At 42.5% G+C, this 26,392-nt stretch overlaps 1 long non-coding RNA gene across 1 annotated transcript in view; it reads left to right on the top strand.

The window, feature by feature from the left end:
* The first annotated feature begins 8,396 nt into the window (after positions 1-8,396).
* Positions 8,397-26,392, top strand: part of LOC120873912 — a 49,044-nt gene continuing 31,048 nt past the window's right edge. The window contains exons 1-2 of the long non-coding RNA XR_005723559.1: positions 8,397-9,518; positions 12,257-12,384. This is a non-coding gene — a long non-coding RNA (uncharacterized LOC120873912). The remainder of the gene's footprint in view (positions 9,519-12,256; positions 12,385-26,392) is intronic.

Raw genomic sequence — 26,392 nt, 5'->3', positions numbered from 1 at the left:
TGTATGACTTGAGCTGGGTCAGTGCAAACAAAAAAGGTACATTGGCTTTGGGTGACACAGTAGTGAACTGAGATTTCAAATTTCTTGGTCTGCTGCGTTGCCTTCTCTTTTGCCCAAGTTCCCAGATTCTCAAAACTCTAGGATTAATTTTGGAGGGATGAGAGAAGAAAAAATATATAAATACTCAAGAAGATTAAAACCCAATAGCATGTAAAGTTATATCAAAGGCTGTTGGGTTGGCAACTGAATACGTTTAAAATTAGTGAGTCGTTAGCTCTGCAGTGGTGTGACTATATGTGGGGACGTACCTACAGGAAGGTGGCCATCAACACACAATGTAGCCAAAGGTGTGCAAGCCCCTTGTCTAATTCCATCTCAGTACTGGTCCTCAACTCAGCCTTGAAAATAAAAAGCTTTTAATTGAATCCTGAGAAGTAAACAGCTTCTAATTACCCACTTAAGGGTGCATGAAAATGTTACATAATGCTCACACATCCTTCTAGCATTGGAATAAAAAGAATACTTCTGAAAAGAACAAACTCATATTCTTACCTTGGAGAGAGCTCCCTAAGTCGAGAGCTAACAGCAATGTGTATTCAGTTTATAAAGCCAAACAGTTTTAAGCCATGGTGGTGGTTTAGTAGCTAAGTTGTGTCTGACTCTTGCGACCCCATGGACTGTAGCCCACCAGGCTCTTCTGCCTATGGGATTTTCCAGGCAAGAATACTAGAGTGGGTTGCCATTTCCTTCTCTAGGGGATCTTCCCCATCCAAGGATTGAAGACGGGTCTCTGAGCTACTAGGGAAGCCCAACTTTTCTTTATCCAAACATATAAATTTGCTTTAGGCCCAAACTTGATGATCAGTGGGTGGGTGTGGGTGAATTACTTGTTTCTTCATCCCTGGCCTAGGACTTGTCAGCTTAGTTCTGCCAGCTGGGGAGCCTGAGAAGGGGAAAAGAGGGAAGGAGAGGGCTAGAAAGAGGGGGTTGGAGATCTGCACCCTAAATTCAGTGTAGGTGCCCAGAGAGTGCTAGTTACCCAAGTCTCTGCAAACTTGTGTCCCCTTCTGACTTTATTCTGTTCCCACCCTCAAGGGTCAGTCTCAAAATAGCCAAGGGGTTAGAAAAAGCAGAATTTAAGGTGGCAGGATTCTGAATGCTGGGCCATGCAGTGAAATGTAGGGAATGTGGGGAAGGCCACTTTCTATCGGGCACCATCTTTCTGGCAAGTGGTGTTACCGGAATATTGTGTGCCAATTTCAAGGGCCCCTGAAGGGCAAAGGGATTGCATTTCTGTGAGTGATAAGGCCTGAACTTGGCTGCAGAGATTCAGTGCAGAAGCCTGGATGCCACTAGCATTCCCATATGTACCAATACACACATATTGGTATATGTATATATGCATATGTGTTAGTCCCTCAGTCGTGTCTGACTCTTTGCGACCCCATGGATTATGTAACCTACCAGGCTCCTTTGTCCATGGGATTCTCCAGGCAAGAATACTGGAGTGGGTTGCCATTTCCTTCTCCAGGGGATCTTCCCAACCCAGGGGATCTTCCTGACCCAGGGTCTCCTGTATTGCAGGCAGATTCTTTACCATCTGAGCCACCAGGGAAGCTCACCAACACACCAGAAATATCAGGACATGAGATGTGAATTGGTGAAAAACTCTCCTGAATTTTTTCCCCTGCTTACTTAGAGACAAATCAAATTTCCTTGACTTTCTGGATAATAAATGCATTAAATCACAAATATCCAAAATCAGAAAGTTATTTTGATAGGAATTCCAGTGTAGGGCTGCAGGAATAAAGGGATTCCTGGGGTTCTGGAGGTTGTCCTTCAGTTGTACTGATGGAAACATTTGAAATACTTTGGATTCAAGTAGAGTTCACTTTCTTTTAAAATAAAATATTCTCGGATTTCCTTTAATCCCTACACTTCATGACACTCTTTTTAAAAAAAAGTTTTTGAGCTGACATCTTTTTTTGGCCTTAGATAAGGATACAGGACTTCCCTCATAGCTCAGTCAGTAAAGAATCTGCCTGTAATGCAGGAGACCCGGGTTCGATTCCTGGGTCAGGAAGATCCCCTGGAGAAGGAAATGGCAACCCACTCTAGTATTCTTGCCTGGAGAATCCCATGGACAGATGAGCCCGGTGGGCTACAGTCCACGGGGTTGCAAGAGTTGGACACAACTTAGTGACTAAAGAGAGAGAGAGAAGGATATAAGATTAAGAAGAAAACCTATCTACTTATCCAGGTATTACTGCTGCTAAGTTGCTTCAATCATGTCCGACTCTGTGCGACCCCATAGACAGCAGCCCACCAGGCTCCCCCGTCCCTGGCATTCTCCAGGCAAGAACACTGGAGTGGGTTGCCATTTCCTTCTCCAGTGCATGAAAGTGAAAAGTGAAAGAGAAGTCGCTCAGTCGTGTCCAACTCTTAGCGACCCCATGGACTGCAGCCTACCAGGCTCCTCTGTCCATGGTATTAGATGTTGCAAATTTAACAGGAGGAACTCCTCCATTTCCCCATTCCCTACTCCCAACTGTTAAAATGATTCAGTTCTTGGGAACCCACAGATTTGATGATACTTTAGAAAGGAACAGAGCTGCAACACTATATGCTAATCACCACATTGAAAACCAGTGGTCTTCGTCCTCAGTATTTCTTGCTCTCACCTCTCCCATTCCCATCCCACTGCCTCCCTCTCACTCCTGAACTTGGTTTGGGTTCTTCTTGATCTCCCCACCTCCAGTCCTTCCCAGTCCATTTAATCTAGAGTGAAAGTGAAAAAGTCGCTCAGTCGTGTCCAACTCTTTGCAACCCTATGGACTGTACAGTCCATGGAATTCTCCAGGCCAGAATTCTGGAGTGGGTACCCTTTCCCTTCTCCAGGGGATCTTCCCAACCCAGGGATCAAACCCAGGTCTCCCGCATTGCAGGCAGATTCTTTACCAGCTGAGCCACAAGGGAAGCCCAAGAATCCTGGAATGGGTAGCTGATCCCTTCTCCAGCAGATCTTCCTGACCCAGGAGTTGGACCGGAGTCTCCAGCATTGCAGGCAAATTTTTCACCAACTGAGCTAGATTAAGGAAAGCCTTTAATCTAGCATACCACAACCAAATTAATTTTTCTAAAGTGCTACTTTGACCAAGATGCTTCTCTGTTCAGAAACCTCAGCTCCTCAACAAGGCCTTCAACGCCCTCCACAGTCCAGTTCCAAAGAGCCTTTCCAGCACTGTTGCATACTAGAGCTCTCTCTGTCACCCTAGCTTGCAATTCTGTAAGTTAGTTTTTGAATTTATACTCTTTTCTGTTTTTGTCATCTGTACTCTTTCTCACTGGAATCTTTCCACCACGAATCCCCTCCTCCATCTCTGTCTTATTGGATTCAGCTTTCAAGATCTGGCTGATACATTTTTTACATGACAGTCATCCCTGCCCACTGTTTCTAGAAATGATCTCTCCTTCCTCTACTTATAGTAGTTACTTTGCTAATTGCATTTCATGTGTTAATTAAAAGTATGTTGCCTTTTGATGTCTCTTATATTGTGATTTAATTTTTATAACTTTTTAATTTTTCTCTTTTCTTCCCATGTGGATTGTAAGCCCACTGAGAGTGAAAGCCATCCTATACATCTTTATATTTTCCATGTTTTCTAATATTACTTAACATTAATTAGCATTAAGCTTTGATTCATAGAGATTCACTGTTTAATTTATTAAAATATTCTCATATTTACTAGTATGAGAAATAATCAAGTGCTTTTGGAGTTACGATCCTTCCTTGTGCTTCAAGTTTAGAGTAATAATTCATGCTCCTATAGACGGTTGGGTGGCATCACTGACTCAATGGATATGAGTCTGAGCAAACTCCAGGAGACAGTGAAGGACTGGGAAGCCTGGAGTGCTTCAGTACATGGGATTGCAGAGTTGCACATGACTTAGTGACTGAACAACAACAAATACCCTAGTCGATATTTTCATATAAATGTGTCAAAATATAAGCTTTACAAATATAAGGTAGGCTAATGAGATAAATAAATTTATATCATGTGCTGTGCTGTGCTTAATCACTCAGTCATATCCAACTAACTTTAGGACCCCATGGACTGCAGCTTGCAAGGCTCCTCTGTCCATGGAGATTCTCCAGGCAAGAATACTGGAATGGGTTGCCATGCCCTCCTCCAGGGGATCTTCCCAACCCAGGAATTGAACCCAGGTCTCCCACATTGCAGGTAGATTCTTTACTGTCTGAGCCACCAGCGAAGCCCAAATTTATACCATACTTAGTAATAAATAAAGTGGGGCAGACATAGCTTAAGAGTTTTTCCAAAGGAATCATATAAGTCCATATAATAAAAACGCTACCTAATCTTTATAAACATTCATGGTAAATTACCTTTTCCCTTCATTTATGAAATTCTGTATCCAGGCATTTCAAGCTAGTGACTTGAATCTGGATTCAAATTCTAGTTCCAATTAAAAGTCTGTATAGCAGTGACTAATGAGTGTCCCACCCAACCATGGTTGTAAGTCACAAGCTTGGTGAAGACTTTGTTCTTCAGCTGACTTTGCTGGAAAATGAGATTAAAATAATAGTGAGTAGCCTAACTGGGCAGCTTCTGGAAGGTTGGCCAGAAAGTCTGGGGGCAATTTCCAAGTAAATACCCAAGAAGTGTATCGAATCAGTTAAGTTAGCATAATTTGCCTTGAGGATGATAATAGGTGGTAGAAATCATTGATCAGAGCTCTAGTGGCTGTTTCTGAGAAAAGATATACAAGTTTTCACATAAAGCAATGTTACTGCTGAAACATTCTCTTAGCACTAAGCAAAGAACAGTTTGTGCCTGTGGCTGGCTTAAGGTCATATACTGATTTTGAAGCCACAGTTTACACAGGGACAAGCAGTTGCATCCACTGTGATAAGAAGAAGCGCAGAAGACAGTGGTATAATCACAGCAAAGCAGGGACTACTTGGAGAATTCAGAAGTTCTCCTCTCTCCCACTTCCTGCCTCTTTGCCTCTTCCCCTCTTCCTGGTATGTCTAAAGAGTACACTGAAAAGTGCAAGGGCCAATAATAATATTTTTCAAAATTTGGGTGTATTGGAAAGTGTTCAGACCTGCTAGGCAGAAGATCCAATTTTGTGTCTGGTGTCACTTTTAAGTTTCACCTTCAGTACTGGCTTCATCTTTAAAATGGACTCACTGTTTGCTCCCTCACAGGGTTATAAATGTATGAAATGAGATGATGTATGTGAAAGCTTCTTGAGATCTCATATAGCACCGTATATTTGTAATGCATCAAATGCTGTCTCATCCCATCATCATGATATTTCAGATCACGAAAGGTGTCAGGATTTGCTTGTATGAGAAGACTCAATTCACTTATATAAGCTTCTCTATATCAACGGACTCCTTTCTTTCTCCCTCTAGGTATTAATACAACCCACAGGCTTGGTTGGTTTGTGCCCAGCTCTTTTCAACCCCATGGACTGTAGCCCGCCAGGCTCCTCTGTCCACGGAATTTCCCAGGCAATACTGGAGTGGGTTGCCGTATCCTACTCCAGGGGATCTTTCCAGCCCAGGGGATTGAACCCACATCTTGCATCTTCTGCATTGCAGATGGATTCTTTACGACTGCGTCACTTGGGAAGCCCCAGAGGCTCAGTAACAGTAAGCAATTTTTAAATGCCTTTACCTTTGGGAAATCACCTTTAAAAAAAGTCTTCCCCCCATTTTGGTGCCCTTTCTTATTAGATGGGTGCATGCATGTAAGCTAAGTCACTTCTGCCATGTCCAACTCTGTGTGACCCCATGGACTGTAGCCCACCAGGCTCCTCTGTCGGTGGGATTCTCTAGGCAAGAATACTGGAATGGGTTGCCATGTCCTCCTCCAGGGGATTTTCCTGACCCAGGGATTGAACCAGAGTCTCCTTCACTGGCAGGTGAGTTCTTCACCACTAGCACCACCTGGGAAGCCCCTCCTTAGTAGGTACACTATTCCTAAAAGAGTATTTGTTTATGTGATTCTTTGACATGAACTCCTTTAAAGGATTTCAGTGGTGAAATATTAGCAGCAGAGAAAGAATTTTTTTTTTTCTCAGTTAGTGCCAGTAAATAGTAGCTTTTTTAAAAAGGAAGGTAATCCAATGTAAAGTTTAGCCAACTTTCATAACTTCTGTTCTTATTCAGCTGTAAGATCTTACCTTGAAGTGCTGGCGGCGATGAGAGTGTTATCTGTATACATGAAAGCATTTGGCTAAGAGCTGTACTTCAGTTTGCCCAAGTCTAGAGCTTGTAATGATAACAAGCTATGCTAATTGTTGAAAACTCTAGATTTTATTTTAACAGAGTCTTACTGTGCTCCTGATAAAATGATTATGTTGTAAAAGCTGAGAAATTTGTAGCAACAAGAATCCCCTAAGCCCTGATTTTAAGTTTCTAAAGGGTAGAAATGATACCTTTTAAACATGTTAGCTCCCATTTATTTGGGTCATATGTTGACAGCTGGTATTTTGTAGATTCCTGTGCAATAAAGGAAACATTTAAAAGTTTATGTGGTGATCGTGCTCAGTTGTGTCAGACTCTTGGCGACCCCATGGACTGTAACCCACCAGGATCCCCTGTCCCTGGGATGTTCCAGACAAGAATACTGGAGTGGGTTGCCACTTGCTTCTCCAGGGGACCTTCCCGACCCAGGGATGAACCTGCATCTCCAGTACTGGCAGGCAGATTCTTTACCACTGAACTTTTAGGGAAGCCCCAAAGCTTATGTACACTCTCTACATACACCAGGCTTCCCTGGTGGCTCAGATGGTAAAGAAACCACCTGCAATGAGAGAGACCTGGGTTGGATCCCTGGGTTGGGAAGATCCCCTGGAGGAGCCCCGTGGACAGAGGACCCTAGCAAACTGCAGTCCGTGGGGTCGCAAAGAGTTGGACATGACTGAGCAACTAAGCACAGCACACAGCACACTCTCTAAAATAAAAGAAGACATTGTGTTTTCCATTCACCCAAGAAAGATGGATCTGGGCCACCCAACTGCAGGGAACTGCCAACAGGAACCAGTGAAAGAAACAGGTTGCCATGCCTTTGAGTAGCAGACGAAATCATTTACCTTGCTTCCTTTTCACTCACTACTTTGAGTAGACCAAACAGGTATCTCTTTCCATACGTTTTTCCTCTTCTTTGTATTGGATATATATTTTTGTAGGTAACTGACATTATTTACTTACTGTATAAATGCTTATCCAGATCCATTCAATAAATAGAGGCAAGGCAAGTCCTTTGGCTTAGAAGGGTAGAGTTCCACACTAGCTGGACACTATTGCTGCTACTTTAAGTTTTTTTATTTATTTATGGCTGTGCTGGTTCTTTGTTGTTGCATGCAGGCTTTCTCCAATTGCAGCGAGTGAGGGGGGCTTCTCCTCGTTTGGTACATGGGCTTCTCATTGTGGGGGCTTCTCTTGTTGAGGAGCACAGGTTCTAGGCACACTGGCTTTGTTGTCCTGTGGGATCGATCCTTCCGAACCAGGGATCGAACCTGTGTCCCCTGCACTGGCAGGCAGATTCTTAACCACTGGACCACCAGGGAAGTCCCGCTACTTTAGTTTTGATAACCACTGTGGTCAGGGTTTGAAAGTAAATATCAAACCTTCGACATGACATTTATTTCCACAATGTCCCATCTTTGCAGCTCCTTGAATAATACCTGTTAGAAATCTTTATCCCATGATAGCTTTCTGTTTCCAGAGCTTTATCCCTTAATTAAATGTTAGAGGGGCAATGACCTTCTTTGTAGATGTCTTCTAAATATAAATTACTTTTCACACTGGTGAGAAATAGTTGAGTTTTTCCCTTCCTGTTTTAATATGAAGACATTGAAACAGAAGGAGAGAGGCATGCTTAAGGTTTAAAAGAAAGGGAAAGAGAGTTTTTTATTTTCCTGTCTCCTGAGCTAATCTTTAATTACCAGAGCCTTCATCCTTCACAGATTATGACCCACCTATTACTACTTGTCAGTGTAATTAAATTGCGTGTTCTATTTGGGGGCCTGGAGCAAGTCATAGAGTAGTTTTCTAAATAAACAGCTCTGAATCAGTGAAGAGATTCCATCATGCTATGTTTATTTGTATTTTTCACTCAGTTTAAATATAATAGATCTGAAAGAATAGTCATATTTATCCACACAAATTAAAGTTGCTTTGTTGCATTTCAGTGTGGGTTTGTGAAAGTGCCACATGAATACTAACTCTGAAGACAAAAACAAAAAACCAAAAATCCAAAAAGCAAAGCAAAGCAATTAAGTGATTTGGTTTTTTGTTTTAAGTCTGTAACTAGTAAAAAAAAAAATTCACAGGAGACTCTTACTGAGACTCAAATGCCCCAGACTTGTGACAACCTTGGGGATTTTATTGAAAAGTCAAAATGAAGCTGTTTGGGAGCTTGGAACAGAAAATTAAAAAGCAAGCTCTCCTTGTTGGGTCATTTCCTCGCACTAATACCTTTTCCAAACCAGGTAGCTATGTCATGGGCATGTTGAACGTTTAGGCTCTCGGAAAAGCCTGGAAAATGCACTAAAATGGTATTGACATTTTAGTCCTGAAAAATTTTTTTTTTCTTATTCTGGAAATATCTAAAGTGATGATTTTACTCCAACTTGTCACTATTTCCATCCCACTCCTTACCTTTCCTCCTTCTGCTGCCAGTCACACTGTAGGCATTTTGACCTCTCCCCCATTACTAATTAATGGAGATTATGTACATTTTCATAGATCTCTCTTGAGGATAATAATCTTGGTTTAAAAAATTCCCGCACATACATACTGGTATGTATAGTTTTCATAAGTTCTTACCTTGGAGTTGACTTAGACTAGTAATTTATTAAGCAAGCTAAAAATCCACATTTCACCTCACAGAAAATAATCAGTGTGTTATAGCATAACCAGTCTTGATGGGAGATTTTGAAACTATCCCTGGCTTATGCATTTTTGTTTTGCAGGCTTTTTATTACATAATTTCAAATTGTGGCATTTTAGTAAGATGAGACTAATTTTTGAAATTAGTTGTGACATTTACCTCTCTCTGTATACCATCATGATTAAGCATGCAGCCTGTGGAATCACACTGCCTGAGTTAAAATTCAGGTTTTTGCCAGTTAGTAGCTGGATAAATTATCTGAACATCTCAGGCCTCTATTTCATCATCTGTTAAGTGGGAATAATAATAACTGTACCTACCTCTAAGGTGTTTGGAGGGTTTGATGAGACACACAAAGCCTTTGGTATAGTGCTTGGCTCATTGTTAAGTACTTAATAAAAGTTACTTTTTCTTTTTTTCCATTCTCCCGCTCCCTCCTGCCCCCACTGCCACCAATGAGAAATATCATGGCAGAAAAATCCTCATTCTGCCCAAAACCAAGGGTGACAAAGGAGGCGGCATCTAGTCCATGGAAATTGAATAATTGCATTTTCCTTTTAAGTGAGAGGATGCAGTAAAGAATCTAATTTGGTAAGTACTCTTTTGCTTTCAAAGGCAAGTTTATTCCTCTGTGGTTGTTTAACTTGATTATCATTCCGTTTGGGGAATTAGAATTTCTCAAACTAATTTTACATTATGGAAAGGTCATTGTAGAGATTTCCATCCTGTGATATAAACCATCTTCCAAATATATGAAACAACAGCAATGACCGAACAAAGCCCCACTTGGACTCTTAATAGAGAGGCTTATTTCCTAAGCTCTAATTGATTCAAGCTGCTTCTTTTTATGGTATAAATTCATAAGATCTCAAGGAGACCAGAAGGTTCTCTTGTGACTTGTTTTGTGTCAATGGAAGACATTTCGGTTGTCCTGAGGACAAGGGGTCTAGCCAGCCCACACCCTAAGAACAGAGAGTAAAGAAAGAAGCAGGCAACAAAAGGTTTTCCCAAGACCATGTGGCTTAAACCCTCAGAGAGTCTTTCAGACTCCAACTCAGAACTATTAATTCCCAAAACAGATTCAATATCTTGTTTGGTCTCAGATTTTTCATAACAGATCAGGAGAAGCAAATTAAAGTGAAGGCACAAGGATGGTGAAGGGAGCAAAGGGGCTTCTGGGAACTTTACATTAGAGGAGAAAACAGGAAACAGGTGATGCCGTTTACTGCAGAGACCAGTAGTGTTCTGGGCTCTGCAGCTTGAAGTCACTGATAGACCTGGGTCACTAAAAAAGTTGTGTGCGTGCGTGCTAAGTCGCTTCAGTCCTGTCCAACTCTTTATGACCTTATAGACCGCTGTCCAAGGAGTTCTCCAGGCAAGAATACTGGAGAGGGCCACTGTGCCCTCCTTCTTGACCCAGGGACCGAACTCTCGTCTCTTGCATCTCCTGCATTAGCACGCAGATTCTTTACCGCTGGCTCAAATGGGTAAAGACAGTTGTAGATTACATGAAATCATCCTCAGTTTAAGAATATGGAAGATGTGTTTTAGAAACATTTTTATTGAACAATAGTGGTGTGAAAATTGGGGAACTTACTTTCTAGAACACTTTGTTTATCTAGAAAGAGAATAGATATAGGCTATTTTTATCCTCCCATGGTACTAGATCAATGAGGTATATAGTAGTTTGCTAAGAGTTCAAAATCAAGATGGTGGCCAAGTTGGCTTCTTCTGAGGGCTGTGAGCAAATGACCTGCTCCAAGCTTCTCTCTTTGGCTTGGAGATGGCTGTTTTCCCCTCTATGTCTGTTTCTGTGTCCAAAGTTCCATATTAGATTAGGAACCACCTTCATGACCTCATTTTGCCTTGATTGTTTCTATTGCCTGTATCTCATACATGCTTTATCTGTTATGTCTAGTAGAACAGAGGGCAAGTATAATGTCTTCTCAAAGCTCATATTAAAAACAGCTCTGCAAATAAATAGTACTCGGACCCTGATGCAAACTGTCAAGTTTGTTGTGGAGTTGCAGGCTGTCACAAAGTCGTGAATGCCACAGGCTGATGGTGCTCAGATCCAGTCCTCAAGTTTGCTGAGTAGCCTGGTTCTTAGGGTTGGGGGGGGCGGTGTATGCCCTATCCCTTTTAGGTACACGTTTCCCTGGTGGCTCAGAGGTTAAAGCATCTGCCTGCAATGGGGGAGACCTGGGTTTGATCCCTGGGTTGGGAAGATCCCCTGGAGAAGGAAATGGCATCCCACTCCAGTATTCTTGCCTGGAGAATCCCATGGACGGAGGAGCCTGGTGGGCTACAGTCCACGGGGTCACAAAGAGTCGGACAGGGCTGAGCGACTTCACTTTCACTTTCACTTAAAGGTAGGAAGGAGCTGATATACTGCTCCTTTATACTTTTCATTAGGCACCAATGGTAAATGGTGCCAATCAACCTGCCAATACAGGAGACACAAGAGACGTGGGCTCAATTCCTAGGTCAGGAAGACACCCTGGAGGAGGAAATGGGAACCCACTCCAGTATTCTTGCCTGGAAAATTCCATGGACACAGGAGCCTAGCGAGTACAGTCCATGGGTTGACAGAGTCAGATACAACTGAGCATGCATGCACGCACAAACCAAGAAACTACTGTTCTCCTGCAAATGGAGTAGAATAATTCAAACTCACTTTAGTAATTCAAATTCAAGGAGAAGAACCAACCAATCCACTTGGTTGTTGTATAAACCACTTTCAGCAGGTTGTTTTGACACTGTGTGGACACATTCAGAGTTGTCCATAGCTGCAACACACCTGTTATTTTTTTCCTGAGCTAAAATTAAAATAACAGACAGCAAATAACTGAGTAGGTGAGATATAACAAAGCTTTATAACAGAAGAACAAAGCTAGCCTTTGAGGTGAGATAAACCAGGTACTTACTCATATGGAATCCATTGAAAAACAGGATTTTTATGACCTTGAAGTAAAGATTTTGATTGAGAGAGTGATTCAGATCTTACAATACTGGCTAGCAGAGGTTTGACCTAAGAAATAACTGCCTTCAGTATGTCGATTTAGATTTATTATGGAATCTGAAGTTCACAAAGAGCCTGATTGTATGTGTCCCTAAGTTGTATATCTAATTGGCTTTTATTGATACTGATGATCAAGCTAATAATATATACATAATAATCTATACATGCCCGCGGACCAAATCAACCTGACCTTCATGCCCCCAAAACAATCCCTGCCTAATTAAGATCTAAAAACTCAATCTGATAACTTGCTTGCCATTTGGTATTAAGAATGACTCACAGCTGTCCTAAATACCTCTGCCACCAGAGCTGAATGAGAACTGGATGCCCAAGTAGGAAATTCTGAGAATCCTTCTAACATAGCACTGCATTCTCCATGCAGTGATGCCAGCTCCTCCTTATAGTGTGTCTGCTCTGTGTGTGCTACAGTAAAAGGTAAACAGCATGGATTTGGATGCATATGAAACTGTCTTTTTTTTTCTTTCGAAACTCTATCTTTTTAAATGTCACATCTATATTCGTTTAATGGTGAGATTAGTTCAGTAGAACAAGCTTATATAAGATGGTACTTAAAAGCTCAGTTCTGTGGATCTTAGTATTATTTAGTCATCTGTTTGTGCAACTGTATTTTTAACCTGATTTATGATGAGCAAATAGTTTTTCTGAACTCCCAAGCTGTGTTTCCATACTTCAGTTTGGTTTATTTTCCTCTCAGTTTCCTTCAGAACATATTACAGGGAATTTTCTTTGGAAATTTCATAATGCTTCCCTGAAAGTAGGTAGCATCCATCAGAAAGGACCAAACTGAATGATGAAAATTAAAGAATTGAAATAGAATCATAGAATATATGTATTCTTTCCAGTGCGGTGCAATAGAAACAGATTTATATCACATTCTCTTTAGTTTGTCCCTTTTTTGGTTTCTTTATATTTTTATTGAAAATATTTTCTGTGGTCATGTAAAACCTGTGCCAACACTTCTGACTGACAAAGATTCTTGAAAATTTTAATTGAAGTATTGTTGTCATAGTATTAATAGTAAGATCCAGCTGTAAAAATTCACTTGGTATGAAATGTAGGGTAGTAAGTCTGTATGAAAGATTTGGACCCATTCCTCAAGAAGTTTATCTTTGGAGAGTTTCTTTCTTTTTTAAACTTAGGAATAATTGACAAATCTAATTGTGCATATTTAAAGTGTACAGTGTGATGATTTGATATACATATGTGCCATAGAATGATCAAGATCAGATCACGAGCACATCATCACCTCATATTGTTAGCATGGATAACTCGGTATGTATGTGTTGGGGGAGTGGTAAGGATGCCAGAGTGCTCTCAGCAACTTTCAAGTCTGTGATACCATATCATTAACTATAACCACCATGTTGCACGTTAGATCCTTAGAACTTGTTCTCATAATCGAAGATTTGTACCTTCTCATGTGTATCATGGAGAAGGCAATGGCAACCCACTCCAGTATTCTTGCCTGGAGAATCCCAGGGATGGAGGAGCCTGGTGGGCTGCCGTCTGTGGGGTCGCACAGAGTTGGACACGACTTAGCAACATGTGTATCTCCCTGTCTCTGCCTCCCTCCAGCCCCCTGGCAACCACCATTTCTCCATTCTTTGTTTCTGTGAAATTGGTTTTGATTGTTTGTTTGTTTTGATTCAACATGTAAATGACACCATACAGTATTTGTCTTTCTCTGTCTGGCTTATTTCACTTGTCATAATGGCCTCCAGGTTTATTCATGTTGTTATAAGAAGCAAGATTTCCCTTTATTTTTTTATGACTGAGTGATGTTCTACTGTGTGTATATGTATGCATGCCCTCTCAGTTACTCAGCTGTGTCCTACTCTTTGTGACCCCATGGGCTATAGCCTGCCAAGGCTCCTCTGTCCATGGGATTTCCCAGGCAAGAATACTGGAGTGGGTTGCCATTTCCTTTTCCAAAGGATCTTCAAGACCCAGGGATTGAACCTACATCTCCTGAGTCTCCTGCATTGGTGGGTGGATTCTTCACCACTGAGCCATCCGGGAATTCCCTGTGTAGTATATATACATTCTGCTGCTGCTGCTAAGTCGCTTCAGTCGTGGCTGACTCTGTGCGACCCCATAGATGGCAGCCCACCAGGCTCCTGCGTCCCTGGGATTCTCCAGGCAAGAACACTGCAGTGGGTTGCCATTTCCTTCTCCAACGCGTGAAAGTGAAGTCGCTCAGTCCTGTCCGACTCTGTGCGACCCCATGGACTGCAGCCCAGCAGGCTCCTCCGTCCATGGGGTTTTCCAGGCAAGAGGATTGCAGTGGGGTGCCATCGCCTTCTCCGATATATACATTCTATATAGACATATATATAGACATACACCTATGTCTAAATTTATAATTTTCTTCATTCATTTGGACATTTAGGTTATTTCCATATCCTGGTTAATGTGAATAATGCTGCAAAGAACACAGGTAGGTAGATATCTCTTCAAGATACTAACTAGATACTAACTAGTTCCTTCGGATGCATACTTAGGAGTGGCATTGCTGGATCCTATGGTAGTTCAATTTTAAACTTTCTGAGGTGCCATCGAACTGGTTTCCATAGTGACTGTGCCATTTTACATTTCCACCAATGGCGCACGAGCGTTCCCTCTTCTCCACATCCCTGCTAACACTTGTTATCTCTAACAGCCGTCCAGCAGGTGTGAGGTGGTGTTTTACTGTGGTTTCGATCTGCATTTCCCTGATTATTAGTGGCGATGTCACATTCTCTCTCAAAACCAATGACTAAACACCAGACACTTTGCAAAGGGTATCACTTATAATAGCCCATTTACTTCTTGTAATGGTCTTGTCAGGTATTACTTTCCCTCTGATGGAGTGAATTGAGGCTTGGAGAAGTTGAGTGATTTACCCAAAGTTTCACAGCTAGTAAATAGCAAAGCAGGACTTCCAACCCAAGTCTGTGTGGCTCCAAAGGGAGCCCTCTTTACAGCTCTAAAATAAGACCTCGTTTTATTTTCCTCTTGTTTTGAAACAGCTTATTATTTTGAAACTAAGGTCCAAATTCAATTGATATCAAAAAGTCTTAAGTGAATGCTACACGATGTCATAAGAGTTTGTTTGTTTTTTCTTCTGTGCTTGTCTTTTGTAAAAACTTCATTTGTAAGGATGTTTTCTGTGAACCTTAGGGCTGGTCCTCTGTGACTTACTGAATTCTGTCTATTTGGCATTTTTTTCTCTTCTGCTGCTGCATTGGCTGCCTTCTGACTTCCCACACAAATCAACAATTACACCCTTATAAAGCCTTCAAGATTTTTCCTAACTTTCTGTGACCAGTAGAGAGAAAATAGCCACTAACTAGGGGTCACACCACCTGAAACAGCATTGGTGACAGTTGACCTTGGTCCCTTCTCTTTCCTCACTTGGGGCCCAGGCCAGAACCCAGCCTCTCACTATTAGAGTTTTTCAAGCGTGAGTCAGGTGCAAATTCTCTGTCTCCCCAGTTCCATAAGGCACAGGCCACACTCTCCAAAAGACTTTCTTAAAGCCCCCTACTTGGTTTGAGGGGCTGGGCGAGAGCCACAGCAGCCCCCCAACTCTGCAGAAAACCCAGGAGCCACACCCAAGCCTCCAGTAAAGATCCTCACGATGAGGCAGGGCCCCTGTGCAGTGTTTTGGGTCACCCTACCAGGGTCTGCATGGATGGCCTAACCCCTCTATTTAGAAGGCATGGCTGCCTCACAATCCTTGCCCTCAGCTTTGGGGTCTCAACCCACATGGGAGCATCAGAAAAGTCCTATTTTAATATCTGATTCCCTATACATTTGACAGTGTATTTAAAAAGCAAAGACATCACTTTGCTGACAAAGGTCCATATGGTCAGGAAGTGAAGTCGCTCAGTCGTGTCCGACTCTTTGCGACCCCGTGGACTGTAGCCCATAAGGCTCCTCCATCCATGGGATTCTCCAGGCAAGAATACTGGAGTGGGTTGCCATTTCCTTCTCCAGGGGATCTTCCCAAACCAGGGATCGAACCGAGGTCTCCCGCATTGCAGGCAGATGCTTTAACCTCTGAGCCACCAGGAAAGCCTTCCATATGGTCAAAGCTATGGTTTTTCCAGTAGTCATGTACGGATGTGGGAGTTGGACCATAAGGAAGGCTGAGCACTGAAGAACTTATGCTTTCAGGCTGTGGTGCTGGAGAAGACTCTTGAGAGTCCCTTTGACAGCAAGGAGATCAAACCAATCAGTCCTAAAAATCAACCCTGAATGTTCTTTGGAAGGACTAATGCTGAAGCTGAAGCTCCAATATTTTGGCCTCCTGATGAGAAGAGCTGATTCACTGGAAAAGACCCTAATGCTGGGAAAGATTGAGGGCAGGAGGAGAAGGGGAAAACAGAGGATGAGATGGTTGGATGGTGTCATCAACTCCTTGGACATGAGTTTGAGCAAACTCTGGGAGATACTGAAGGACAGGGAAGCCTGGAGTGCTGCAGTCCATGGGGTTGCAAAGAGTAGGACACGACTGAGCAACTGAACAAGAAGAATACATTTGGGCATTTTTAGCACATAGTTGTAATTAGAATCCTGATGGAGAGAGAGGAGGCAGGGAAGAGCTGCTTTAGAAAAATACACAGAGGAGTGAGGCTGTGAAGATGAGGAGGACTACCATGTAAAAGGCACCAAGGGGAAGAGTAACCCACACACAGAGGGGGAAGAAAGAAACCAAATGTGGAGATGAGATCCTAGAAGGTGAGAGAAGACCCAGGAGACAGTCCTGTTGTGGAAACAAAGAGAAGAGAGTTTCAGGAAAAGGGGATGCTAAAAAGGACCAAACTCTGTGATATTTACACAGCTCCTAGAAATCAGAAATAAAAGACTCACAGCTCCACAGAAAAATGGGCAAAGACCACGAACAGATAGCTCTCCAGAAAGAAAGTCAAATGGCCCTCGAACATTTGGCAAAATGCTCAACTTCACTGTCAGTAAGGGAATCGCAAGTGAAAACTACCCCGAGATCCAGTTCTCACCTTCCAGATTGGCAAACGTTCTGACAACGCGTGGCGCTGGCAAGACGGAAAAGAGCACATCAGTGCTGAGCACGGTGCACACTGGCTCCACACGGGTGTAGGCGGATCTGGCAACCTCTATCCAAACCACATTTCTTGATACAGATGGCCACTGTACTTTCTGGAAGCACTTTCTCTTTTGGGTTCTAAACAGCAACTCCCGTAGTTTTCCTCCAGTATCACAGTTGGCTCCTTTTGAACCTCTGTGTTTGGCCAACCAACTTCTGCTTGGCCTCTAAATATCGGCGTGCTCCAGGGCTCAGTCTGAGGTCCTTTTTTCCATCAACACCCTCTCCTTAGATTGTCTTCTCCAATCCCCTTGCTTATTTTTTTTGAGTGTGACAAAATACCATTAACATACATTTTATCCTTTCAAGCGTGCAATTTAGTGGCATTTGGTACATTCATGTTGTTGTGCAACCATTACTTCTATCTCATTCCAGAACATTCCCATCACCCCCCAAAAAATAATGCCATCCCCATTAAGCAGGCTCTCCCTACTTCGCCCTCCCTCCAGCCCCTGGCAACCATGAATCTGCCTTATGTCTCTGCATGCTGCTGTTATGCGTGCGTGCTCAGTCGTGTCTGACTCTTCGCAACCCCATGGACTGTAGCCCACCAGGCTCCTCTGTCCATGGGATTCTCCAGGCAAGAGTACTGGAGTGGGTTGCCATTTCCTCCTCCAGGGGGTCTTCCCAACCCAGGGATTGAGCTTGTGTCTCCTGCATTGAAGGCAGATTCTTTACCACTGAGTCACCTGGGAAGCCTGTGGTTCTGTTTTTTCTGGATGTTCCAAATGAACAGAATAATTCACTTAGCATAATGTTTTCAAGGGTCATCCATGTAGCATGTGTCAGCACTTCATTCTTTTTCATGGCTGAATAATATTCCACAGAATGGTTAAACGACGTTTTGTTTATCTGTTCCTCTGTCGATGGACATGTGTATCGCTTCTACCATTTGGCTATTTTAAATAGTGCTGCTGTGAATATTTGTGTACAAGGTTTTTTTGAACATCTGTTCTCAATTCTTTGGGGTCTATACCCAGAATGGAATTGCTTGGTCATGTGGTAACTCTATTTTTAACTAATCTGACTTCTTTTTTAAAAATCTGTGTTCTGATAACTCCAAAATTTGTATTGCTGTCCTAGCTTCTCCTAACCATCTCCTTCAGATCTCCCCTGGCATGCTGGCATCTCAAAGTTGACTTGTCCAATATTCTCAGCTCTCCTCAAGCTCCTGCTCCTGTCTTCCCATCTCAGGAAGGAGCACCAACATTCAGCCAAGGTGCTGGGACTCATCTTCAATTCTTTTCTGCCCAGCTCTCCCCACAGGCAGTTCATCAGTGAGTGTTATCAACCCTGCATCCACAAGATTCTCACCTTTCCCACTCTTGTTTCCTCGGTGGCAGTATCTCCTATCCAGGCTCGTGCACAGATGCCAGCAATTTCTGCTGCCTCTAGAATTCAGTTTCCACTCTGTAGGCAAGGTCATCTTTCAAAAATACATACATGATTACTTAGCTTTCCTGCTTCAACCCTCCCAGTGGTTTCATCTTGCAATCAGAATTAAACCCAGACTCACTGCTGTGGCCTGAAGTGGTCGGCGATCTGTTGCTGCCTCTCCTCCCCCACCTCCTGTGCTTCCTGTGTTTCACCACACTGGTCCTTTTGTCCCTTGAACTGGTACCTGCCACAGGGCTTCTGAACTCCCCGTTGACTGACCTGCACAGCCAGTTCCTTCTCACTCCTGAGGCTTTCCACTCAAATGTCACCCCTTTATGGAAGCCCTGTCCGACCACCCTTCCCCCAGCCTCCATCTCATTATACCAAACTCTTACGTCACTGCTCTATTATTGACATTGGCACGTCGTCTAAAAGTACCTTATTTATATTTATGTGTTTATTTTTATACTTGGTGTGTCTTTCCACCCGTCCCCTTTCCTATTCCCTCCCCGGAGCATAAGCTGCTGAAGGTAGGAATTTTGCTGGTTTGTATTCGTGGCTGTATCTCTGGGATCTAGGACAGTGCCTGGCACATACAAGTCACAGAAAACATGTTTGAATGCTGTTGAAAAAGGAAAGTTCCTATCACCTCTGGACTTAAATTCTCCCCATCCAACCACCACTTCTCATCTCTCTCCTCCTCCTTGTCAATATACTTCTCAAAGAAGTAGACCATATCTAATGTATTTATTTTGCTATTGTTCCTTCCCTCTGTAGTTCTGAGCAGTCCAGTTTTGCGCCTCTAACATTCAAAAGTGCTTGCTCAGAGGTTCTCGGAAACTCCTTGGATGTTAGAACTGGTCCCTTTGTGCACCGTGCCCTTTCTGTAGCTTCTGACACTCATAATCTTATTCACACTCATAAATCTTCCTTTGAAATCTTGTCCTTTCTTGGCATGAGGCCTGGGTCTACCAGGAGCTTGGGGAGCCTGGGAATGGATCTTATAGCCTTAGGAATCTGTGCTGGGGGTTCCATCCCCTCACACCCGCTGAGCAGGCTGGCTCTTAGCCAGATGGTCCAGAATATCTGTTGGAATGGGTCAGTGACACAGATTCCTAATACAGAGTGCAAAGGGAGATGCTCAAAGCACCGGAAGGGATCCAGACTGCATTCAGGTGGTACCTTGGCAGTGTTGTGCCATGCTGTGCTCCTGAGGGTAAAGGAAGCTGTACCTGCTCTATGTGGCTTCTCGGGGCTCTAAATTGGTCTTTTATCTGTCAAGGGAGTTGGATCCTTTTCCTGAGCCTATAGAATTTTTTGATCCATTCCATTGGGTCAAAGGTATATCTGCTGGGGCTAGACTTTTGATGTTCTTTTCTTTTAATTGAAGTATAGTTGATTTACAATGTTGTGTCAATTTCTGCTGTCCAGCAGAGTGAATCAGTTATCCATAATATACATTCTTTTTTCATATTTTTTCCATTATTGTTTATCACAGAATATTGAATGTAATTCCTTGTGCTGTACAGTAGGAACTTGTTGTTTATACATCCTAATATAACAGCTTACATCAGCCAACTCCAGTCTCCCACTCCATCCCTCCCCCTTCTATCTGTCCGTGTAGACTCTTAATGTTCTAAAGCACAGACCTGTCTTGTCCCACACTCGATTCCCACTAGGTTGGGCAAGTTAACTGCACGTCTTAAATCCTCCCGCTCTCCATCTGAAAATTGAGCAGAACCCCTGCAATCTCACAAGACTGTGGTGAGGATGGAAGGAGTCCACACCCAGAACATTCAACCATCAATGGCTCCCCATTACCCTCCTAATTAGGTCTGGCACTCAAGTCCCCACCCCACCTTCCTCCATTATTTCTCAGGCTCCCCAAAAGGTCCTGCTATCCCTCCTCATGCCAGATCCCACACCTTCTGCTGCTTATTCGAGACCATTTTCTTCTTGGATTTTTCTTTGTTTTCTGTATTAAAAAAAAAAAACACAAAAAAATGCATTAATTTTATAATCAGGAACAAAATCTCACCATTAATGGCCTTTGGAGCACTCACCCTAATTTCAAAACCCTTGTTTCTATAAACTTTTGCCCTGATTGTCATCATCTGTGGTTGCTTGAGCCTTTGAATCATCACTGGATGTTTTAACCTTTCCTAGAATTCATAGTATTAGAACTTAAAGTGTACAGAGTCAAGTGTGTACAGAGATATTATACAAATATACAATGAATTGTTATAGAAATCAAAATCGTAAACACTCTGAGGGCAGAACCTTATTTTTTAACTCATTGAGTATTTCCACTGCAGTGACTGGTGACTATCAGATCGCCTCATTTGTGGTTTCAATAAATATTTGTTTAATTGAATGGTTAACTAATGCATGTGAGAACAAGCAGGACCTCCATGCTTTTTGTCTCTTATGAATAGAAGTTAAAAATAGCCCATGTAATTCATCAGATTAACTGATACAGGTTTTGTTCTTTTGCCTAGAGAGAGGGCTCTTAAAAGATCATTTAGAAGCTTTTCTTTTACAAATCCAGCAGTTTCATGCCGCTTGAATGGATGACTAACAGCAGCAGTTATAATGACATATCAGTTCATATCTATCTTTTGCTTTCTCACCCATGAAAGATACTCGAAGTACTTTACAAGGGCCAGATCAATTCCACTGAGGGAATGGGGGCCGCCTTCATTGCCTACCTCACAGAACAGTAATTGCAAAGGAATGTTTGTCCTGGCTCACACTCCTCACTCTGAGGGTTGGGATCATTCACGGTTGTGGGCGATTTCAGTTTACCTGCCTCTTACCTTATCTTGTGGGAGCAATTTCACTTTGAAGTGATGGACCCTTTTCTTACAGATTTTCGGTTCCTCTGTGTGGTTAATACATGACAGCTGATTGTTGTTTTAATCTTATTGATTTGAACGGAAGGCTGAATAAGACAAATCATCCAGTGTTTACTTGATCATCTGTTTAAATGTTCCGTTTTCTTTAGATGTGAGCCAAAAATTCTTGTTACATTTTTAGTGATAGTGATCATCACTAAACAGTCTCTCTGAGCACCTTCCTGTTGTGAAGTCTGTACAAATTAGGTTAGTTCCGGTCCAAAAGGAGCTTGTAATTTAAAACTGCATAAGGGCCAGTGTTTCTCAACTGGGGACATTTTTGCCTCCCTGGAGGACATTTGGCAATGTCTAGAGATAGTTTTGGGTGGCGTCACTTTGGAGGGAGTACTACCAACATGGAGTATGTTGGCCAGGGATGTTGCTAACCATCCCATTGTGTTTAAACAGCCCTACAACAAATGTTCTGGCCCCAAATTTCAATAGTGCTGAGTTTCTGAAGCCTTGATATAAACATATGACCTAAAAGGCACAATTAATTTAAAAATGGGTTAAGAAATGCCTACGGGCTTCCCAGGAGAAGGAAATGGCAACCTGCTACCGTATTCTTGCTGGGAAAATTCCAGGGACAGAGGAGCCTGGCGGGCTTCAGTGCCTGGGGTTGCAAAGAGTCAGACACAACTGAGCGCGCGCGCGCGCACACACACACACACACACACGTGGAAATAGCCCCAGTGACAGAGTTAACTACCTTTCTATTGAAATTGGAAAGGGTTTTGGGAAAGGGATTAAAGAGGATGTCAGATATCTCTGGGGGAGTCGAGAGATCTTCCTGAGATTGCGTGATGACTTGAAATCATTCTGAGTATTAACCCTGAGGTCTACATCTAAGAAAAATGCCAGTCCTTTAGGAAAAGGATCCCTACTCGTCAACTCTTTAAATTGTAAGACGTGGACTTTATCTTGGGATTACAAAATAATTCACGAAAGCCAGAAACAAAGCTCAGAATCATATTAATTCAAAGACCAAAAAAAGAGGAGCCATTCAGCCATCTCAAAGAAATTCTTTCATCATTTCCTTGTGTGCGGTTCAGGTTAAAAATAACCTTTAATCCTCACCAGGAGTAAGCTGTCTTGTCAAAGAGAAATAGGAAAGTATCTCAGAGCGTGCTTTAAAGGGTGAGGGAGAGAAGGAGCAGTTCATCAGGGAAGAAATTATCTGCCGTATCTTAAGATGAAAGTTTCTGAATGGCTAAAGAAGTGTGGGGCTGAGGGGTTAGGGACTCTGATGGAGCAGGGCCAGAAGGTGCTTGGGAAGGGTTTGCATGTTTGCGTGTGGAGGTGGGCAGGAGACACGTGAACCCTGGCGCTGGTGGCTGACCCTGGTGGCTGGCTACGGTGTCTGGAACTGTTGGGCAGCTGGGTGTCCTTTTGCTGCCAGTCTTGGGCAGTCTGCCTTGCCCTTGAGTGCTGCCAGAGACAGAGGTTGAGCCACAAGCTTGGTGCCTATTGGGCCATGAAATGACACGTGGGAAAGGCTGACCTTAGACTGAGCCCCAGAGCCATATCAGCACGCCCTGCATCACCACAACACACTGGGGACAAGAGCAGGCACGTCCCCGGCAGGGTCACCACTGCTGAATAGCCTGCAAACGAATGGGGAGGGATGGCATATGTGAAACAAAGGCTTTTTTGACCTTTCGGATTAACTATAGATTTCAGCCAGTTGGCAGTCACCTCCAGTTTGCCACTGTTGTTAAAAATTCTATAAAGCAAAAACCAAGTGGAGGTGCTGCCATTATGTCCTGGATTTTGAGTGAGCACTCACAAATAGGCAGGTTGCAATGTCCTCTCACTCTGGCCCTCCAGCCTTGTAATTTGGGCCAAGGCTTATCACTCTGGAGGTAATCAACCAGACTCATTCTACCCAGTCATTTCAGAGTACATGTGAATATGCATATTGTGGAAACCGGTACTTGAAAGATTAAAGGGTGTTTTTTTTTTGTTTTTTTTTTTTTGAGGTCACACTGTACTGAAGTCAAAGGAAATCTACACATCTGATCTTGTTTTTTCTTTTTTTTAATAACTCAAAACCACAATAACTCTGAACATGGTTTTAGTACATGAGCAGTAGCATGGGGTCCTATGTAACAAGCAAAAGAGATGTGTTTTTTCTTATAACTACAGTATCTAAGCCAGGTGATGGAGTAGAAAGAACACAGGCTGATCTAGGTGTAAGCCTTACTTTGCCAGGGGCTATATGTCTTTGAGCAGTACCTTTCATTTTTTCTGAACTTCAGTTATTTCACCAACAGAATGAGAATAATATCCCTTATTCTCTAGGACTCTGGTGCGAAATGACTAAGCAAATAGGTGTGAGAGCCCTGAATAGTACTTAGTAAATAGTATTTATTATTTATTTTCATAACTTTTGTGTCAGAATACAGTACCTCTAAGAGATATCTTTTCATCAGTGATTAAATGTCACATTATATAATATGCCACAAAACCATACCATCATCAACAGTGCATTGAACAAATAACAACACATTTTTCGTTTGCTTTATCATCAAACCCCCCATGAAGTACTCACTATGTAGAATTAAAACTTGCTTAACTGCTTGAAATTCCTGTAAATAGTGGGAAATCAAAGATAATGAGTGCATGTTGATGTAAGTCCACTGTTAGAAAAATGCATGATAAAGAATATGATGTCATTTGGTTTGACGGCTGAGGAGGTTTGGTCAGCAGGAGGCTGCAGAAGAGGCTCCAGGGAGATGCCGGGACTCCAGCCAGTAACTTCTGACCTACAGAGAAGAGACTCTGGGAACTGAAAGGTCACTTATCACATTTTAATTCAAAAAATAAAATCTTATGCTCTAGAGTCAGAATCTATAAATGGAATAAGACATGAGGAAGAGTAGTTTTCAGGTGATAAATAGTGCATTTGGCAAAGATTCCACATGTGGCATCAGTGAATCATGGAACTCTTTTTCTGTCTATTCTCACCATTCTTATCATCAAAACAGACGAATGTCTGGAACTTAATGATAATACCATGCATTTATTTAACAGGTGAAATCTGGGACACCTTGACCTATAGGACGTTGAAAGTGGGGAAGCTTATTGACTGATTGGTCTATTTGTTCATCCATCCATCCTTCCATCCATCAACCCATCATCCATCCATCAAAGCATCCATCCACCTACCCGCCTACCTACCTACCCACCCATCCATGTCTGTCTACCCATCACCCATCCATCTATTCAACCAGCATTAATTGAATGCACACTCTTTGCCAGGCCCTGGGGTAGAGGCCAAGGCTACAAAGACAGAAAGGCTCAGTCCTACTCCTCAAAAATCTTTCAAAGCACTGAGAGTCAGGCATAGTCAAAAAGCAAAAATGTTCAAAATTCACTGAGTTAACCACGGGTTGGGCCCAGTGTAGACTTTCAGTAAATACTGAATGAAAACAATGGAAATGAACCACCAGTTCTCTTGGCCATATTTAATTTGAGAACAAGGGATTTTGAGCCTGAATTTTGGCAGTTTGGGTGGAGTAACTGGACCAGGTACATGGCTCTTGCTTCTCTTTCGAGTCCATGTTCTTCCTCTCTAGAGAGTGGCTGCTGTGGCTTGAAGCCTTTAATAGAGCCAGCTCTCCCTCACGGGCTGTCGGCACATCAGGCGAGGCAGGGCTGTTTACTGCGTGCTTCATCACTGACGATCCCAGTGGAGAGGATTCAGAATCAGAGTCACTTTCAGCCGCTGAGTGGGCTGGATTGGAGCCATCTCCCTTTATCTGTGTGTATTCGGCAGCTAGGAATATATTTTTATAAGAAATACTCAGAAAAGTTAAAAAATGGCACAAAATGCCATCCTTAGTTCAGTATCCAATTGTGATTTAGTGTTCATTTTTGTTTTGTTTTGTGTGTTTTGCCAAAGACCTAGCCATGTATATTTTGGCTTTTCTGAGTTAGAATTTCCCACCACATGGAAACTCTGGTTTTAAACAAACAAACAAAACTTGAGTGCCACGCTTGTCTGTTTTAAACATTAGCAAAGCTGAAATTGATTTTCATATAATTGTGAGTTATAATAACTTTCACCTACTTGGATTTGGTTTGCAGTTTTGGCAAGCACTGGTGAGAGCTAAAATAATGTTAAGCTTTAAAAAAAAAAAAAAGAAAAAACAACTTCTGGTTTGGATTTGAAAGATTCTGGAGGTTTGAGATGTGAAAGTAATCATTGTAAACCATATGATCATCAATCAAATGACTGAGACCACAGTGTACATGGTGTTCCAGTCCACCCTGGGGAAAATCATCCCATCATTCTAATCTAGCCATTGCCACCGAGGAAGACAAAGAATCAATCAAACCAACAAGTATTTATCTGGGACTTGTTATACACGTAGCACAGTTCCAGGGTACCATTTGCAAGAAGAGCAGGAAGACATGAAAGATGAGTAAAAAACACATTCCTTCATTCTGTGAACAAGAGAGGAGGAACTGATTCCTCAAAATGCTGTCTGCTTTGATCGTTAGCTTTGAATAGCTGTATGATTTTAGGTTATAAGGTTGAAAATATTATAACTGCTTTGTACTTTCAATGTGACTTGAGTTAATATCTGGGGAAGAAAAAGCCCGTACTTTCATTATATTGGTCTGCTTCCCCTCCCCCCTCTCTTTACAATTGCTGCTGATTTGGGCAGTGTAGAAAGGACCCTACATCCTGTCTGCTGTAAAGCTCCACAGTACAGAGAGGGCTTCGGGGGCCTTCTTTCCTCCCTGGCATTCTCATTGTTGAGTGAATGGGCATGGGACCAGCTGGGCCCTGTTTGTCAGTTGGTGTCAGGCTGTCTTGAAGTCCCACAGAACTGACCAGCAAGCAGATAGACAGATGCTGATGTTCTGTCCATAGTCCCTGAAAAGGGGGAAGTGTCCAGGTTATGTAACAGTCTGACTTTAAGAGACATCCACTCCCTTTTCCAATAAAGAAAGCCACAGCTGAGAAGTACAAGGGAAAATTTCTCCTGTATTAGGCCCAGCTAGGGAGGCTTTTCAAAACACCTGTGATTTTTCT

The sequence above is a fragment of the Oryx dammah genome, unplaced genomic scaffold (genome assembly GCF_014754425.2).
Source record: "Oryx dammah isolate SB20612 unplaced genomic scaffold, SCBI_Odam_1.1 HiC_scaffold_14, whole genome shotgun sequence".
NCBI classification, from domain to species: domain Eukaryota; kingdom Metazoa; phylum Chordata; class Mammalia; order Artiodactyla; family Bovidae; genus Oryx; species Oryx dammah.
This window is presented reverse-complemented; position numbering and strand designations above follow the sequence as displayed.